The 20,757-nt window shown below is 41.8% G+C and overlaps 1 protein-coding gene across 5 annotated transcripts in view; it reads right to left on the reverse strand.

The window, feature by feature from the left end:
* Dlgap1 (DLG associated protein 1) overlaps window positions 1-20,757 on the reverse strand; it is a 672,355-nt gene that overhangs the window by 413,357 nt on the left and 238,241 nt on the right. The gene's annotated exons all lie outside the window — the stretch shown is intronic.

Below are 20,757 nucleotides of genomic sequence, written 5' to 3' on the forward strand. Positions count from 1 at the left end.
CTGGACGCACGCTCTACATCAGCATAGACAGTGTAAGAGGCCACGCCCCAGTGGGTGGGTAACCACGGGCTGTAAGACTTCCTACAGCAGGGACGTAGTTGTTTACCACAGAAAGCAGATAGGTGGTCTACAGTACCTTTGCAAAAGAATGAGTATAAAAGACAGGTTGAACTTTTCGGTTGAAATAAATAAAAGATTTAAGGAAAGACAGGGAAGAGCATTTGCACAGGAGGACTGAATATGCCCATGGATTGAATTGCTGGAGGAGTCCCAGTCTGGTCATTTTTTCTTTAATCATAAGGATATGAGAATGGTTCTTTTAGAGTGTTTTGGGTGTCTTTTTCTTTTTCATTTTTCTTTTTGAACATGGTCTTGCTTAAGTAACCCAAATTAGTCTCAAATTCCCAATCCCCCTGCCACAGTCTCCCAAGTGCTGTGAACATAGGCAAAAAAAATAAAAAATTACAAAGTCTTATTTTCATGCTTTAATACGTGTCCTGCTCCTGTAAAGCAGAGGTGAGTGACCAGTCCATCTTTGGAAGCAGTAAGGTATCACCTTGCACCTGTCTGGTTTCTGCCCTTACAGGGAGTGGAGAAGGAGTGATGAGGGACGGGGTAGGGAGAGGAGGAGTGATGAGGGTCAGGGGTAGGGAGAGGAGAAGGAGTGATGAGGGACGGGGTAGGGAGAGGAGGAGTGATGAGGGTCAGGGGTAGACACAGCTACATTACTGTTAGCAAGGAAGAGATTTTGCTTTCACTTTAGTAGGTGACAGGATCTGAAGTAATGCCTGAGAATCTATTTGCCTTTTAATCCTGAGAGGTCCTGTCTACTTTGGTTGGATTGGCTGTTTGTGTGCCAAACAGCCTGGTACATGGTGGTCGGAATGTACAGTAAGCAAAACTTCCCATCTCATGACTAGTTAGTAGAGGGGTGAAGGAAAGCTCGGGGGTTCCTACCTTGCCTTCATGGGTGCACCCCCACTGAGAACATGGCTCCATTCAGCCCCACCTAGTATAGAGGCTACCTTTACCCAGTCTGCACCGGAGTCTTGGGTCTCAGTCTTTATTGCATGGACCTGTTATCATCATTGCAAATGTGCATTATGGCAGTGGAAAAATGCCCTGTTTTATTCAGAGGAAAATGCAAACTCATAATCTTTTTTTTTTTTTTTGTAAGAGTACTCATTCTTTTGCAAAGGTACTGTAGACCACCTATCTGCTTTCTGTGGTAAACAACTACATCCCTGCTGTAGGAAGTCTTACAGCCCGTGGTTACCCACCCACTGGGGCGTGGCCTCTTATACTATTTATGCTGATGTAGAGCATGTGTCCAGCCTCTTCGGTTTCTGATCTCCATTCAAGCAGAGAATTAAACATGTTATCTAATCTCAGAATTAAACATGTTATCTAAGACACACAACTGGGCGTAACTGTGAGGATCACATATTTGTTTCAAAACCAGAAACCAGATCTTGCAATATTACTTCCTGCTAATATTTCTTCTGACATAAGAGTGAATTAAGACTTCTAAAGATAAGATCTACACAGCAGAAAAATTTAAAGCTACAACCCCAGCTAGATGTCAGTCTTTTTTGGCTTATTCCATTCATTTGAGTCATCTTCTCACTATGAAAAGAAAGGTAAAGAAAACCCATTTTCCATGCCTTAAACTATAAAAATCCCACTCATCTGTCAAGAGAAATCATTGAATATAATAGTCTACAATAAAGCCAAGGTTTTTCAAAAAGCATTTTTGAATTGGAGATAAGCCTTGTTTTTAATGGAATGTCCCTCCCTTTGTTAGCTCCATATTTTCCCTCAAGAATGCCACTGAGTTCATTGAGAGCATTGTGTGTCACTGCAGGCAATTATCAACCTCCTGTAACTGCTGATTTCACAGGAGAAAATATGATTACATACTTACCGTTTATATGCCATTTCCTGTTCTCTAAAAGCATTGTAAGATTCTGCTTCGCTATTCAAATGTGCGAAGCAGAAACAGTTGGAGAGGAATCACCACAACTCAGGGCCGAGTACTCATAAAGGTAAGTGGGTTGTGAGAGGCCAAAGCTGGCGTGGCAATGAGGAAATGCAAACATAATGTTGGCAAAGCCCCCAAGTAATTTCCCAAAACTTTCCCGGCAAGCCAGAGGGTGAAACACATGCTTGAGGCCATAGCCAATGATCAAGTCAGAAAAGATGCAAGACCTGACAATTTGACACATAATGGACTAGGGCGCTTTAATGATCCTGGCTGAATTAAAATGGAACGAAGTGATGAGAAACACCAGAAAGCCCTTTGTTATTTCTTGCTCTTGCTGGTATTTTTCCCCAAACGTCCACTAATTTTCCATGGAAACACTGTACTTGGGATTCTAGAATGAATTCAGGATGAATTCCTAACATGAAGAGCCCACAGAGTGAGCACGCATCTTTGGCTTTGGTAACGGAGTGGGGAGAAGGAGGCACCTGCCATCAATGGCCATCCTTAAGTACAGGTGTGTCTCCAAAGCTAGTTAATCGATCTCTGAAGAGGGGCTACAGAAACGTGACAGGTCAATTCCTGCCCATTGCCAGCTGCACCAAGAAAGTGAGGCAGTCCTTTGACAGGTTCCACAGAAGGGAAACTGTCAGCGTGGTATCCTTAGGTGAAGGTAAAGGAATCTGTCAGCATGCTATCTGTAGGTGAAAGCAGGGGAAAACTGTTAGAGAATCTGAGTTGAAGGGGAGCCCATAGCAAGCTTCTGATTCTCAGTCCAAATTAAAGTCCGCATATACAAGCTTGCAAATACCCAACACACACACACACACACACACACACACAAACACACACACACACACACCATGGAGTGGGCAAGAACCAGCTATCAGGAGCACCACATATGATAGTCTCATTGTTCTCTCTCTTTATTTTTTAATTTAATTTATTATTTATTTAATTTAATTAATTTAATTTAATTATTATTATTTGTTTTTTTGAGACAGGGTTTCTCTGTAGCTTTGGAGCCTGTCCTGGGACTAGCTCTTGTAGACCAGGCTGGCCTTGAACTCACAGAGATCTGGGATTAAAGGTGTGTGTCACCACTGCCTGGCTCATTCATTATTCTGTCTCTTATATGCTTTAACACGTATGATCATTCTGTGTCACTCTGGGCATTCCATCATCATTCATGAACACGATGATGGTGGGAAACTGTGTTGTCTGGGCATGAGAATCACCACCCATGGCTCCCACCCTGCTCACAGGTGAGTCTGCGTTCTAGCAGACAGCATCCCCTGGGAATAGCAGGAGAGGAACCACCTTCCCAGAGCCTTCTAGACCACTAAGGTGAGAAGGACAGGCAGGAAGCAGTGGATGATTTAAATCTGCTTGAACAGCTTCATCTGAGCACGGCGCCAGGAGTCAGTGTGGGTGCTGTTTTCCCCAGGGACATAGGCTTGGTACCGTGGGGTTCAGTACAAGCTCCTCAGTGACTGGGCTGTGATCAGTTGTCTTCCTAAAATAGCTCTTTATGGTATAGCAATAAAACAACCTTTCAAGTCCTTTGACTAGTAGATCGGTGATCTTTCATTCATATTCTATAATCAATACAGTGCTGAACTATTTTTCGGATAGCTGAATAGGACCTTCTGGGCCTCGCTTAAAGGGTGGTCAAAATGCTTTATCACAGTTTTTTTTTTCTTTTTCTCCCTGAGAAAAATGGTAGTACACACACTCAATTGTCTAATTACTGTGTCCAAACTTTCCCAAGCACCGTGACTTTAAGTCTCAGAGGGCTTCAGTTTCCTAACAGGAGCTCTGACTCTCATTATTTGTTCATGTTATTAATGAAGCTACATGCACTCTCAAGAACGGTCCCAGTTACAGAACCCATGGCTATCTCCTAGTTGCCAAATTTTCTGCTGGGTTAGTTTCAGTCACATCGCCGACACACGTACATCCATGTCACCCTAACTTAAGGGCACAGAAACACAGTATCTGGGATAAAGCTTATTCACTGATATGGGACTGAACACACAATGACTTCATTCACTAAGTTAGAAGAGAATTCTTAAAGAGTATAAATACGTATTAAAATCTCTGCCATTTCAAAAATTTTGTGACACCTATATTTTCTCTCCTCTCTCTTTCTATACACACACACACACACACACACACACACACACATCAGAAACTAGAAAAGGCAGCGGGGACCTAGGCAGACTCCGTTCCTGCCCTGGAAAAGCACATTCCAGCAAAGAGCAGTACTACTCCTTCCTATCAGTCAAGCACACACAAAACCCAAGTGTGGACTAGTCATGACTCAGCAAATGTCAGGGATGGGCTACAGGAGACATAGCGGCCAAGGAAGCTAGCTCTGACATTGACGGAAGGCTAGATGGAGGATACAAGGGGCAAGAAGAAGAAGACCTGAGAGTGTCTAGCAGGAGTAGCAAGGTGCTGGCCTGTTCTAAAAACTCGAAGGGAGCCACTCATGGTAGCTGTGCAGGGCCGGGGCCAGGAGGGTGGGACAAGGTGGTGAAGGGCAGATCTGGAGAAGGTTTTACTGAAGGGGATATCTAAATACAATTTAATTTTCCAAGCCACTAATATATGCAGAACCAGTAATTACCATCCATAGTCATAACTATATTCTTAGGTATCTCTTCAGAAGCCCATTACTGATATAATCAAGGTACTTATACCCCAGGGAAAATGCAGCCATTTGACTTTCTGAAGAAAGAAACAATAGGCCCTTGTTTTTTCCTAGTTAAACCAGCTTCAGAAAGGAAAGTGTGTGTGTGTGTGTGTGTGTGTGTGTGTGTAATTACTAAATGTTATGAGAATATAGTCAAGCTGTGTGTGTACTCCTTGCACTCAAGTCATTCAGGCTACCACAATCATGTCAACAATTTTGATCCGCATAGTATAATGGCTAATTTTATGTCAACTTGACATAAGCTAGAGTCATCAGAGAGGAGGGAACCTCAACCGACAAAGAACCTCTCCATAAGATTAGGCTATAGGCAAGCCTGGAGTGTATTTTCTTAACTAGTGATGTCTCTGGACACCCCGGGCCACCGTGAGTGGCGACACCCATGGGCTGGTGGTCCTGGTTTCTAAAGGAAAGCAAGCTGAGCAAGTGATACGGAGCAATGCAGTAAGCAGCTCCCCACCAGGGCCTGGGCATCAGCTCCTGCCTCCAGGTTCTAACCCTTCTGAATTCCTGCTCTGTCTTCCTTTAGTGATGAACAGTGATGATGAAGCTTACGACAAAAGAACTTTTCCTCACAGAGTTGCTTTGGTCATGGAGTTTCATCAGAGCAATGATCACCCTAAATAGGACAGATTCGGTACCAGGAGTGGTCCTGCTGTAGCAGATCTGACCGTGTTGCTTTTGCACGGGAGGACTTTGGAACTTTGGGCTAGAAAACCATTGGGTGTTGAGAGCCGATAAATTAGCAGTGATTAAGAGACTAGTGCTGTTGAGGTGAAATCTGGGAAGTGTTTTCTCAATTTCAGCACACAGAAGTTACGTACCAGAAGTAGCCAAGGTTAGACCTCTCGCTGGCATCTGAACTCCATAATGTACAAGTCTCATAGGTGATGCTAGTTTTGAAGGCATGGAAGGGTGTAGCCCAGGCTGGCCTAGAACTTCTGATCCTCCTGCCTCTACCATGAGACGACCACCAAGAACGGTAGCAGTGGTGGAGAAAAGCTGGACTGAGCTGGCCTGAAGGAAACTGTGTGTGCCGCAGATGCTGGAGTCAAAGAAGTGACCCAAGCCCCTTGGGAGAGTACAGATGATCATGGTAATATCCAGACAGTTGATATTAAATTATTTATACTGCTGGAGTTTGGTTTGGTTTTGTTTAGATAGTGACTGTGCCCTGGTTGTTCCCTCTTGAAAAAAGGAAGTATTTATTTTTGATTTTACAGGACTCAACCGTTGAACGACTTTAAACTTAAAAATAAAAAGGATTTTGGAGCTTTACAGAGCCTTTGTATTTTAAAAGAGAACAGATATTTTTATGATATAACGCTTAAAGTGTTTGAATTTGTAACGCTGTGGAACTTTTTAAGTTTGCAAGATGTTTTAATGCTGTGATGTCTTTATTAATGTGTGATCTTGGAGAAGAACGAGAAAGGGACGGTTGTGGCTTCACAGTGATGGGTTTTACATGCTAAGCTGACAGGCTGTGCTGGCTAATTTTATGTCAACTTAACAAAGGCTGGAGCTGCTGTGAGGTGAGCCTCAACTAAGAAAATGCCTTCCTAAGATGGGGCTGTAGGCAACCCTGTAGGGCATTTTTTTTTTGTTTTTTTTTTTTTCGAGACAGGGTTTCTCTGTAGCTTTGGTGCCTGTCCCGGAACTAGCTCTTGTAGACCAGGCTGGCCTCGAACTCCCAGAGATCCGCCTGCCTCTGCCTCCCAAGTGCTGGGATTAAAGGTGTGCACCACCACCGCCCAGCTGTAGGGTATTTTCTTAATCAGTGATTGACATGAGAGGGCCTAGCCCATTGTGGGTGCCTTCATCCCTGGACAAGTACTCCTGGGTTCTATAAGAAAACAGTCTGAAAGTCGGGCAGTGGTGACATACGCCTTTAATCCCAGCACTCGGGAGGCAGAGGCAGGCGGATCTCTGTGAGTTCGAGGCCAGTCTGGTCTACAAGAGCTAGTGCCAGGACAGGCTCCAAAGCTACGGAGAAACTCTGTTTAGAACCCCCTGTCCCCCCCCAAAAGAAAGCAGGCTGAGTCAGTCATGAACAAGTCGGTAAGCAGCTCTCCTTCATGGCCCCTGAATTAGCTCCTTACTCCAGGCTCCCGCCCTGCGTGATTCCTGTCCTGACCATCTTTGATGATGAGCAGTGATTGTGTGGCATAAGCCAAGTAAGCCTGGACTCTGGAGGTTGCTTTAGTCATGATATTTTGTCACAGCAATAGTGACCCTGGCTAGGATGCATGATGAATGTATTAGGAAATAAATGAAATAAAGACACATGCATGAACTGCAATATTTTGGAGCACAGATGGACAGACATTTTTTTTTTTCAAAATGTCAGACAATGATTTAGTCTTTCTTGGCAGCAGTGTCTCTGCTGCTACCACCTTACTCAGCCTTCTTCAGATAAAACAAAGAGCCACAGACGACATGACGCTCTGTGGTGCACTTAACAATTATTCTTTATTAATAAAAAAAAAAACACCGGGAGTCAGATATCAGGGTAAGAACCTGACTGATCAGAGAAATAACCAGTGACCTCCCATCTCTGCTGTTCCTCCATCCAAATGGCTGAGAACCCTGGTAAGTCCTACTTTACTACTTCTCAGAACTCCAAAAGCTCTATGGTTAATGTTGGTCAGCTAGTGGCTAGCTCTGCCCTCTTATTCAAAGCAAGCTTTATCGTTGGAATGCGCTCAAATGATCACACAACACACTCAGTGTGCAAACACTTATTCATCCTTCATATGGCCTTGGCTTCAACTGCCCAGCACCATAAATAAATAACATCAAAACCAAAAACAACTGAAAAGCAAAAAATAAATAAAAAAGTAAAAAAATAAAAACACTACACAAAAGAGCAAGTGTGTCTGTGCCTTAGGAAACTTTATCTATGACAACAGGAGATAGGCAACATTTGCTGTTGACCTCTGCTTTAGGGGAACAGAAGCGAATACAAAACAGTTCCTAAATGAACAATTCTGATAATGACATAAAGCAGATTTCTAAGATGTAGTCAAGAAATGAGCACAGTGAACCCTCCAGGACTGCACCGGCTAGCTAGTCTAATACCACACTAGCCACAGGTTCATTGTTAAATGGTATTGTGAAAAATAAAATAAACAAACAAATGAATAAAACCCCCCAAACAATCCACCGCTATCTCTACTGATGCCATACAAATCATATAGGAATATTTTTCAAAGATTTTATTTTTTAAAATATCATATGACTATTTCTGACATGAGGTAGCAAGTTGGTCCAGATGACCCAAAACTCTCATCCAAATCTAAAATTCTAAGGCTCCAAACTGTAAATGATAATATAATCAATAATATCTGCCAGCACTTCAAAAGCAGCTAAAAACGAATTCTATGCTTTCTTTTTCCCGGTTTACCAATTTTTTTGGTAGATTTTAGAATGCTGATTCTTGAAACCTGGCAATAACTGACTGTTTCCCAGGCATTTTGCAATTGCTTTCTTTTAATTGAGTATGAATTGGTACAGCATGTAAAATCTGAAAAATAAAAATGGATGCTTTAGGCAACTCATATGTTTTAAAATTAAAATGACTCAACTAGCATTAAGCCATAAGTTTACTTTTACATGTCAGCCAGTGAATAGCTTGATTGAGTACTCACACAGTGCTATCAGTAAATGCACGTCCATTATAATATCTATTAGTATATATACCTACTATAGATCAAAACTTGATCTATAGCAGGCTATATCTGCTCATTCATTAACTGAGTGTCTGAACAGAAAGTGCCTGGGTTCAAAATCTCGGTCTTCCATTTACTAGCTATGTGAACTTGGGAAGACATTACTGAATCTTTCTGTGTCTTCTTTGCTGATTGATAAATTTGGAATACAAAATAGTACCGTATGAAGTATTATAAGAATACAATTTGCCAGGCGGTCATGGCAGATGCATTTAATCCCAGCACTCAGGAGGCAGAGACAGGCAGATCTCTATGAGTTCGAGCCCATCTTGGTCTACAGAGCAAGTTCCAGGACAAGCTCCAAAGCTCCAAAAAACCCCTGTCCCAAAAAACAAAACAAAAAAATTAAAAAAATAATAAAATAAAAAATAATTCGATGTTACTTACAAAACACTGCCTCTTCCATTGTCAAATTCTATAAAAGGTAATGTTGCTAACATTATTTTCATTTGAACCTTCTCTTTACTAGGTTGGTATATTTAAGTAGAAATGTGATCTAGGGCAGAAAAGGTCTCCTGCCAAAGAATGGTGTCCTACTGATTACTAGATAAGGCAGGATTCTTTTAATATTCTACCAGAAGGTTTCTTGCATTCAAAACAGAAAAGAAAAACAAAACAAAATGAAAAAGTTTGGATAAGTAAAGCAAGTTGCTTTATCTGTTCTGGAAATAGTCACTGGTGGGGATGGTGAGGGTGACACACGTTTGCAAAACACTGAAAATAAAAATAGAAGTAAAAATTCCTGAAGTTTTCAATTGTTTTGATAAGCAGTTTAAACAGATGCAGTATTCAATGTGTGTATTCTAGACTTTTTGAGCATTTACTAGGTCCCAGGTCTTGAGAAACTGTGTTTCACATGTCACGTAGACAGGAAACTCCTATCACAGAGGTGAGCCACACCTCCCTCATCCGGGACAGGTGGGTGGGATACTTCAACAAGACCTTGAGAGCCAGATGAGAGTCAGATGAGATCATGTGGTGACATCCTAGCCTTGGAGAGAAGACCTTGACTAGAGGTCATAAACCCCTGAAGAGTTTCCCTCGGCAGGTGGCCATATGAAGCTGACCTGACAGAGGTATGTGAACTAGAGATATTAAGTAACAATGCACGTTGTGGAAATGGTAGCTCCCGAGACTGAGGGAACCTGACAAGCTCTTGAGGGCGACACAGATATTAATTACTTCCACCCAGGAGGTGCCAAGCTCGCAACAGATCCACATTCCAAGAAACACTCACCATACGCCTATCAGAACTACTTAGTAAATGGAATCCAGCCACGCGCTTCCCTTGCCATCTCTCTAAAAGGCTTCAATAAATGTTTTCCACCAGGGATAACTGATTGACCCCCTTTCATAGTCCATTGTGATCTACCCAGACTGACCTTTTGAGCTGGTCATCATTGCTTTTCATGCTCAAAGAGTCTTGTGACATACTGCTTGGGTTTTAGAGTTAAACTTTCCTAGTTAGGTTACATTTAAAAAACTCTCTCAATACCAATTTTCACGTCTGTAAAACAGGAATGACCATAACACCTACTGTCTGAAACTGCCAAAAGACGAAGGGAAATAGAACACTTAGCATAGTGTCTGGCACATAGGAATTGGGTAACTACTACAGTTACAGAAACATCATCCCGCTACTGGGCATACATATTAAAGGAAAGAATTATGTTAAGAAGATATGTGTACTCATGCTCACTGCAGCTCTATTCCCAATAGGCGAGAAATAAAAATAACGCAAGAGTCTATCAAATAATGAATGCATTGCATTGTGGTACTTGTACTCGATAGAATATCATCCATTCATAAAAATATTAAACCATATTACTTGTGACAATTGGGATGATAGAGATGTATGCTCAGTGGGGGGAAGAGGCACAGGAAGAGATCCACAGGATCTTGCCCTTATATGCAATGTGTTGATGTTGATCTCGGAGCTGCAAAGAGGAGGTGAGTTGGGGGAAGAGGTTGATCACCAGGCCCTAAATTACAGCCAGATGGAAACAAAGGGCTCTAGGTGTCACCTCACAGAACAGTGATGACAGAAAATAATTACTTGCTGCACATTTAAAAAAATCTAGAGGAATTTAAAATAATTTTACCACAAACATGACAGGCGACTGAAAATGTACGTGCGATTAACCTATTTAGACATTACCCAATGTGTGCATATATCACATGCTGCCTGGGACCCCAGATGTATGCTCCGCTTCTCTATTTCTGTGCACTAGTTAAAATTAAAGTGCTGTGTCTGCAGTGGTGTTTGGGAGAGATTAGTACAAAGACATCTTGCAAAGGAAGCTGTGGAGAGAGCCTGCCACAGGGAGGCACAGGAAGGGATACGTTCCGGAGGTTGAGGGAGGAGCTGAAAGGGCCAGAAAACATAAAAAGGCCCAGCAAGGGACCTGAGAAGAAGGTGAAACTGAAGTAAGGGGTAAGTCATTGGTGATCCCCAAGATTCCAACAGCGAATCATCAACAGTCTGAAACAGGCAGGTCAGGAAGTTGGTGAAACCGAGGTTTGCAATTTGTAATCACAGAATCTTAGAAGATAATGCAGCGTTTGAAAGACAGAAGTTTTCAAGCTTAAAATTAGGAAAAGATCATTTAATTAAATTCCCTAGTTTGTGGATTGGGGGGTAGCCCTGAGACAGCACACTCAAGGTTCTAGGCTCAATCCTTAGCACACTAATAAGATAAAATGAAATCCCCCCTCTGATTCTGAAACTTCCTTTTCAGCCTACAAGCTCAGAAAAGCCTCTATTCCACAGAAATACCCCATCCCTATGCATCCTTGTGTCCACTGAGCTAAGTCCACCTCCTATCACCAACAGGGTGATCTCGACCAGAGGTCAGGACTCAACTATCTTTTCTGATTAGCCATCCGCCTTGTGAGGTGGGCAGCTAGACCAGGTATTGCCTTCCTGTTCGTGTCCCCATTAGGACTCAGGACTTCAGTCCTGCCCAAAGCATCTATTACACATTACAATTCCAAAAATTTTCCACAGCTAATTGGGAATGGAAATAACCCAATGTCCTTTTACTGCCAAATGGATGATGAAAATGTGGTCATATACACAGTGGAATACCATCCAGCTGTAAAAAAAAATGAAATCTGGAGATAAACGGATGGAACTAAAAAAAATACTGAAGGGGGAAGAAGATCAATACAGAAGGAGAGGGAGGAGGGAGGGGAAAACAGCACTAAAGATGCTTGAAAAGACCATGAGAAAACATATTGTTTCTTATTTACCTAAAATTACATATAATACATAGAAGTCTAAACATATGTATATCTTAAAATGGGTTATCCCATTTGAGCTGATAATGTTCCCTCCCAAGAGACTAGTTTAAAAAACTCTAGTAACAAGCATGAGAAATCACCTTTTGGTTGTTCATCAGGGCTAATCAAGAGATTCGTAGAACAATATAGGCTACTGCTGCTGGCCTTGGCTTCCTTCCAAAAAGTGATGGTAAGTCCTTACTGCTAAAGACACCATGTGCTTCATACACAAGACTTAGAGGAGTTGAGCTGGATATGATGTGAAAGCCTCCTCTCAGAGAATTAATATTCGTCACCCGGACAGGTTCAATGCAAGCAAGAAGGAAGCGACCCACAGCTATACTCAGCTATGATATCTATGAACCACAACAATACCAGCATGGTAAGATAACCTCAATGTTGCAATAGTGGTAACCACTATTTTGGCTGTAAACAATTACTGTGTAATTGGACTTAAAATCCATCAGCGGAAGATCATGCCTGAGGCTGGAAACCTAGCGAACTAGCCAGGGCTCGTGAAGTTACGGATTTTAGAGGAAATCCTACTGCCACCACTTTACCAGTCAGGCAAAGGATTATAGACACCCAAGGACTGCTGAAAGAAAATAAATTCTTCAGCCCCAGATTCTGAGTGGGTAACAGCCACAATTAAAGAAAAGCGGCCATCTATTTCATAGGGAGTGAAGAAGGGGCCGTGGAAGAGGTCGAAGGGAGGAAATTGAAAGAAGGGAATAACATAATAATATTTTAATTAAGGAAAAAATCTCCATGGCTAGAAACAAGCTTGAGTGAAAAATAATGATAATATATTAGTGACTTTATTTTTTTTTGTTCTTTGTGTAATCTTTTTATTTATTTATTTATTTATTTATTTATTAAAGATTTCTGTCTTTTCCCCACCGCCGCCTCCCATTTCCCTCCCCCTTCCCCAAAGTCCCCTTCCCTGTCAGCCCAAAGAGCAATCAGGGTTCCCTGCCCTGTGGGAAGTCCAAGACCTCCCACCTCTATCCAGGTCCAGTAAGGTGAGCATCCAAACTGCCTAGGCTCCCACAAAGCCAGTACGTGCAGTAGGATCAAAAACCCATTGCCATTGTTCTTGAGTTCTCAGTAGTCCTCATTGTCTGCTACTTTAAAGTCCCCAAAGGATATGTTTTCAGAATTTTCAAACCATTGCACGTGTTGTTTACTGGTAATGTTTCTTAAACAAAAATGGTTCAAAATGTTTGAAATCTTTCTCAAACCCCTCATGAAATACTTTCTTATGAGTAACATTGGAGGTTGTTGATCCCCAACGGATATTTGAATGAATGCCTAATTAAACCCCACCGTATGCTGCAGGTCGAAGCCCTTGCGTTTCTTATTACTTATAACCCAAGAAGTCTGATTAGGAAAGGGGCCTTGCCAGAGTAATGGGTGTTTCCTAGGTGACATAATTTAGGGAGAATACTGCTGAAGACACATGAGCCACTGGCAATATGCTGTACTTGTCAGTACACGCGACACCTTCGTGGAGTGCAAAGTAGCCCAGCTCTTAAAGAAGGACTCTTTTGTGGGTCTGGTTAGACTCCCTCAGCAGCAACACCATCGTCACCATCTACAATCTGCAGGTGCAAACCCCAAACCTCACACGGACATTCAATAGTGCAGCCGGAGACCACACTGACGCTCACCCTGTGTCTAGTTTACTTTTTATGGCTTTAATAAGCATCATGACAAACACAACTTAGGGTGGACGGGGCTTATTTTAGCTGACTGGTTATACTCCATCATCAAGAGACTTCATGGCAGGGCCCTGGGGGCAGGAACTGAAGAAGAGACCGTGGAGACGTGCTGCTTACTGGCTTGCTTCCTCTGCCCCTGCTCAGCCCGCTTTCTTATAAAATGCAGAACCATTTCCCTAGGCTTGGCTCTCTTTCAATCATAAGTTAAGGTTAGCCTTATCTACACAGGGAGTTGAAGGACAGTCAGGACAGCACAGAAACTGTCTAAAAAAGTTTTCAATTATTTAAAATGTCAGAGGAATGGACCCTGAAAATCTTAAAGTTTTGTCCAAATTGTATGTTATTTGATTTTCAGATCCCAGATTGCACTGGAAGGGTAAAAAATGCCAGTTCTTAAGTTAGTTATTTAGCATAGTAACACCATTTCTCCAAATTTAGCTTTTAATGAATATGGTCTGTTCGGAGTGTGTGTGTGTGGGGGAAAACCTTAGCATATGCTGAGGCTACACAAAAACGAAATAAACTCTGCAAGCAAACCTGTTTTCTTTCTTCTAATTATTCTTGGCAAGTTACATCCATTGTATGCGATGAACCTGGCTCCTGTGCATCCTCACAGCTAAGCAAACACCTATAAGCACCGAGCTGCAATACGCTCCACTATAGTTTATTTAAAAACAAATTATCCAGTCATATAATATAATGCCTTTATATATCATGAATGCTTGGTAGAGTGGAAAAGCTGCTCTAGTGGGAAATATCTGGTTGTTTAGATAAATAATAACATGATTTACACCACACATTATATCTGCCATCTTCCAATGATCTATCTCTCTCATTCTATTTATTTATCATATATTCGTCTGTGGATCATCTATATTTCTAGCCATCAACTGCCTATCTATCTACAGTCTGCCTATCACCTATCTTTATCCCATAAACCTTGAGGCATCCTCATCAGCAGGATTTTCATATTGATGTCCAAGACATGACAAGCACAACACACAACGTCCCACAATTAGATTTTCCTTTCTTACAGTTGTCTGAGTGAATCAATCCCTTCAGAAAGCACGGAGGTTTTCAGCTTCTAAACTGTTTCTGACATAAAAAGGGACAGCTTACTAAACAGTAAGATCTATCTTTAAGCATTCACTTACAGCAAATTCATAGGATACTGAAATGGAAAACAATCCCAAGAGGATGAAATCCTGCGGTCAGGTTGAAATCTCACACCAAAGTTTCATTGGCTGCCTATTATGTAGACCACTCTGAACTTCTGATGACGAATATTGGGGTTAACCAATGTCAGGAGTGACAATTCAGCCTCAAGAACATCAGAAAAACAGAAACGCATTCAATGCGAGCATGAATGTTTTAGCAAATGAATCTTCTATTGACCAAATTTGATTTCCTCTGCTTCTAGAGATGGAGCTGCATCTGGCAAATTGGCTATGAAAATGAACTTTTTATTGTGAGAAATAGAAAAGAAACAACGTCGCATATACTGCAATCAGGTCTCAGCTCCAAGCACAGGGACATTCGTTTAGGATGATTCTCTGTATTTGTAGAATCTCTAGGTTAGTTTTTCCCAAAGGTGTGAGCAGATTACAAGCGAGAACACAGGATATGATTTGCATACTTAATACTCATAGATGAAGGAGTTGTTTGTTTTCTTTTGGAGAGTGGATGGAGGGGAATCTAGTGTCACTTTTAAGTAGCTGTTTGGTCTGGAACTTGCTAGCAGTCCTGGCTGTCCTTGGACTCCAGATCTTTCTGTCTTGGCCCCGCAAGTGTGGGGACAGCACCTCCATTTCCCACCTAAGGACTGCCTCTTGAGGTACAGGGCATGACTTTCTTCCTACGCTCATTAGCAGTGAACAGTCAGAGACATCCTTTCCAGATAAAAACATACACTGAGTTTTCCTTTTAGCCTTTCAAGACTCACATGCCTGAATTATGGATGTATTTTTTATAAGCTGTGTTCATCTTTTAAAGTCTCTAGCAAAACTGGCCTTAGATCCTAAAACCTTACTTTGAGTTTCCAAAGTTTTGAGATCTGAACAGGTTGTTAGAACTACCCATGCTCAGTTCCAAGCAACTTCCAAGTTTTTTTTTTTTTTTTTTTTGTATATGATCCCTGGTTTTCAAAACAACCTTAGATGTAATAAATACTAATCACAATTATAATAGTAATCATAAAGAACTCAATTTACAGGTAGAGATATTTACATATGCAAAATTGTTTGGAGTACTTTCTAAGGGTAGCCATGTGCTAAGTGAAAAAGTTGGGTGTTGAACTCAGGTCATTCTGAATCTTAAATCCTGCCTTTTACACGCTATTTCCAACCATGAGCATGTCATAGATTGTTTCATACTGCGGAAACTGACTTTGGGTAACACTGTATGAGCTCTGTACCCTGAGATTGAAGATGGGCACTGGAATAAATCAAGGTTTTTGTCCTAAGCAGTTTTCCCTGTCCCTCCTCCTCTCTCTTCCTTTTTCTTTACTAAAAAATAAAAAAGTTTTTATTTCATGTGTTTTGCTGGCATGCATATCAATGTGCCATGTGCATGTCTAGGGCTCTCAGAGGCCAGAAGAGAGCATTGGGACATTGAATCCCCTGTAACTGGACTTACAAGTACTTGTGAGCTGACACAGGTTCTGGGAACCCAACATCAAGTATCTTGGAAGAGAAGCCAATGCTCTTAATTACAGAGCTACCTCTCCAGACCACTCTCCTCTTCTTAAAACTGTGCATGCGTGTGTGCACGCATTCATTTGTATTATGTGTGCATGCGTGTGTGCACGCATTCATTTGTATTATGTGTGCATGCGTGTGTGCACGCATTCATTTGTATTATGTGTGCATGTGCTATGTCAATGTGTATGTGTTGTGATCTGTCTCTTTCTGTGCATATGTGTTTGTCTCTGTCTATTTGTCTGTTTCTTTCTCTGGATATGACTGTATTTTTGTGTGTTTTGTGTCCATCTCTGTGTGTGTGTGTGTGTGTTTGTTATGTCTGTCTGTGTTTATCTGTATGTGCATCAGTCTGTCTGATTCTCACACTCTCTTTGAGAATGCCTGTCTCTGTATCTCTCTGTCTCTTTGTGTGTATGTCTGTGCCCCCCTCTCTGTATACATAGTTGTGCACCCATGAAGAGCTTCCCAGAATTCTTCTGTCTCTATATCTCATCTCACTGTAAGAGTTGAGATTATAGACATGGGCTAATGTGTCCAGCTTTGTAGTGGTTGTGTGGATTTGAACTCTCACCCTCATGTTTATGTGGAAGGTATTTTACCCGCTGGGGTGTCCCCCAGTGCTGCCCTAAACCCTACTTTTCCTAATTGAGTGAATAAGTCTAGGACTCAGTCAGGTAAACGCACTTGTGAAATAACAAAGCTGAAGTTAGTATTTTATGCTTTAATTAACTTTTAAGTTTTAATATGAGGGATGCTATAAAATAAAAAGAAATTGGTAATTCTTCCACTACTAAAATGAATTATGAAATACATTTTTAAAGATACATTCTCAAGGATTCACCTTCATCATCCACTATGGTTAATTATGATAATATATAATTGTAAGTATTTTTAATTTTAGTTGACACTATTTCCAATTAAATTATTGGGTGTATTTTCAAGTTTAATACATAGCAGAATATATAGGAGCAAAACTATGTGGAAGTTTGGTTTTAAATCAAACAGAATGAATTCACACCGAGTTTTGAAAGTAGGCACTGAACCCACTCTCTGGAATAAATCAAAGAGTAGGCAGAAAACAGACAGTACGGACATCTATTTTAGCAAGCAAAGCGGAATAAATTTACCAAGCCAATCACGGTATGAAAAATGCAGCTGAAGATGCAGAGAGAAAACATGCAATGTTGATCATGAACACATTTCAATGCACAAGACCAGAAAGCGCTTTTGTCCTCGGTGTGAATAAACAGTCAGACCGCGCTGCAGCTGCAGCATCTAAATGCGAGGAAGGCCCGTTTACAAAGGGATTTATTAAATTGGTGTGATTTCCCAGTTTCACACATCCAGTGTCTCTTTCATAAAGTAGAATGTACAATTTATCTTGATAAAAATGACATTTCTCTCATTGTATTCAATCAGATAGCAAAATGTCCTTTGTGAGAGCTGTGCTTATAAAAGAGCACAGTGCTGGGGATGCCCAGCAGCTCAGGCTCTGAATAGACACAGCCCGCCCTCTGTTACGATGCCCTCTGTGTCGAGTGTTTTTAGTAAAGAAGGTTCCACGCAAAGGAAATCCGTCTCTCTCTGTATAATATGCCACAGAGATTTCTTTGTGAGAAGTCACTTGTTGCTCAATCCATCCATCTATCCATCCATCCATCCATCCATCCATCCATCCATCCATCCATCTCTCCATCCATCCATCCATCCATCCATCCATCCACCCACCCATCCATCCACCCACCAAGCCACCCATCCATCGACCTATCCATCCATCCATCCATCCATCCATCCATCCATCCATCCATCCACCCACCAAGCCACCCATCCATCGACCTATCCATCCACCCATCCATCCATCCATCCACCCACCAAGCCACCCATCCATCGACCTATCCATCCATCCATCCATCCATCCATCCATCCATCCATCCAATATTTTTAAACCTCTACAGTCTCTAATGAAGTAATGGATAGAAAATATACCTGAAAACTTAGTATTCAAAATTTCATATTAAAATCTTATTTCAGGGTTGGAGCAAGGAACTGTCCCTGACAGCTACACATAGTTGTTGAAAACAGGAAAGAGGGCGAACTAACTTAGACATGGTTCTTAGCGAAGGTTTCAAGCCCAAATCTCCACAAAATGAGGGCAGAGTACAAAGAAAGATTAAGAGAGAAAGTGACAATACAATTCTTTAAGAAGTGACTGACCACTTGACCAAACCCACAAGACTGAGTATCGCCAATGTCATAAATGAGCTGCAGTACAAGCCCACAAGGACGTATGTTATGTGCACTCCTGCTGGGGTTGGACTGACTTGTGTGAATGGGATCATATTCTGCTTTTCTGGTGATTGTAAAACTTTAAGTTAGGGGCCCTGAATTGTGGTGACCCCAGATGACGTCCAGGTCATCAGGAGACCCTGAGACTTAAACAGAGCCACTCTAAGGCTTGGGAAATCAGGTACTTATGAAGCGCTGTAGAGTGTGGAAGAATCGTTAGGGCGGGGACTTTGGGTGTGAAAGCCCAGGATCAAATAAAGACAAATCAGTTTTTAAGAAAAGTGATCTTGTGTACTTTCCACTTTTGAGTCATTTTCTCACTCTGAAGCACTAGCTCCTGACCTGGAACACTCTATGTAGAGCAGCTTGGCTTTGAACATGGAGACCAGGTTGGCATTAAAGGCATGCACCACCACGCCCAGCTATTAAATGTCATGCCATGACTCAGACCCTGTCTGAAGCTAAGACAACTCTCCACGGTGTGAGCTGGCAAGGAAGTCCATCCTCTCTTTAACCAAAACTGTAGCCTGATTACTATAGTGCCATCCTGGATCATCCCATTTCTAGAGTGTTCTCCAAGGGAGGTCTCAGGACAAACAGATTCACCTCCTCTTGGAGCTTGTTAAAAAACGCACACCCATGAGCTCAGCCTGCACTGTTGTATGCCTAGCAACCACAGACCCACATGAGAAACTGGAAGCTTGATAAACCACAGGTACTTACTACTTTCTAGATTAGACCATGACTGAGAGACATGCTGAGAGTAAAAGCTGGCAAACTGAGGGGCAGGTTTTACATTTCTGGCTTAGCAGTTTGGATGACAATGAAGTGCTTAAGCTGAGAATAAGATCTGAGCTAAAACCTGATATAATCAAAACTTTCACTTCGAAGAATCAGGAGTCAAGGGAAACTACAGAGCAGAAACCCAGGGAGAGGTGACTGTAAGCTCAGTAAGGGGGCAGAATTTGCCAAGTCGCAGAGTCTCCAGGGCCATTCCCTCTGTCTGCATCTTATATGTAGGATAAGATTCATTCTGAGTGACGGTCCTCACCATCAGTGAAGTCTTCTCAACTCTGGTTCCGTCTCCTCTTTGGGTACTGCCGCCGTGGCATCTGCCACACCTTCCCTGGCATCACTGGGATCACGGCAATAGTTGGCGATGTTTGCTACTGTGTGCGTGTTATATATTTAATGACTGCTCCTTTCTAATCACAACTTCTAGTGTGTTTTCAAAGATTTATTATTTTATAGTAAAGCCGTTGTTTTTATCCAACTTTATTTTATTGTTTAATATTCTAATGATAAAGAAAGGAGTTCGGAGGATGTCATGTGGCCCATTTACTGAATATGGTGGGTTGAGAGATGTGTGAGTGTGTGTGCATGTGCGTGCGTGTGTGTGTGTGAGAGAGAGAGAAGATACTTGTCTTCCCACTCTCCTCAAACTGAACAACATCAAGTAAGTAACTGTGAAAACACTATTAGATTTTATTATTACATAATACTTTATAACTCTTCCTAAAATGCTCACCACTTTGAAACCTATAGTTTTCTTTAAAAAAAAATATGATATGGTATGCCAAGACGCATGTCTCATTTTGAACACAGGTCTAATGGTAAAAGCGCATTTTGAAACAGTTCATCTTGGTTCCATGACACTCCAATAAGACTTTAAAGCATGAAGCACTTCCTTCTCAGATGTTTCAAAATCAAGCAAAAGGGGTGTAACAAGTCACTGATTGGCTGAATACTGACCTCTGGACCACTTGCTATTGCAGGCCCAGCTTTGGGGCTGGGCATTTCTGCTTCCCACTGGATTTTTCTTTGCCTTTACGATGTCAGTCTCCATCTAACTGGTGTCCTGCCTCGTGCCTCAGGTGGCACTAACACAGCCTTGAACTACGGAAGAGTTCATGCCTTGGGTGACAGACCCAGAGAGTGAGCGATCCTCCTAGTACATGCTGAAAGGCGAAAATCCTGGACAGCGTCCAAACCTCCACGGGAGACCTCTGAAGAGTCAAGTTCCCATGATTCCCAGGGAAGATTTGCGAGCCCACCCATGTTCTTACCCACGCTGATTCTCTCTCTGTGCTTCTTTTTATTTCATTGTTTTACTTTTTTGAGACAGAATCTTACTATGTTGTCCCGTCTAGACACAATCTTATCCTTCTATATCATGTACTGGTAAGAAGGCCCAGTCTTGATTAGTGGGATCATTTTCCCAGTAAACAGGCATTTTCAAGTCCTGGTCTTTGTTGCACAAGTAACACAAACAGGAGGGTAGCTCCCGAACATAGTTAGCAATACCAACCCCTTCTGACCTGCTCTTACTCACATAATGCATTTA

This window comes from Alexandromys fortis, unplaced genomic scaffold (genome assembly GCF_014885135.2).
Source record: "Alexandromys fortis isolate MF-2015 unplaced genomic scaffold, M_Fortis_MF-2015_v1.1 scaffold_143, whole genome shotgun sequence".
NCBI classification, from domain to species: Eukaryota; Metazoa; Chordata; class Mammalia; order Rodentia; family Cricetidae; genus Alexandromys; species Alexandromys fortis.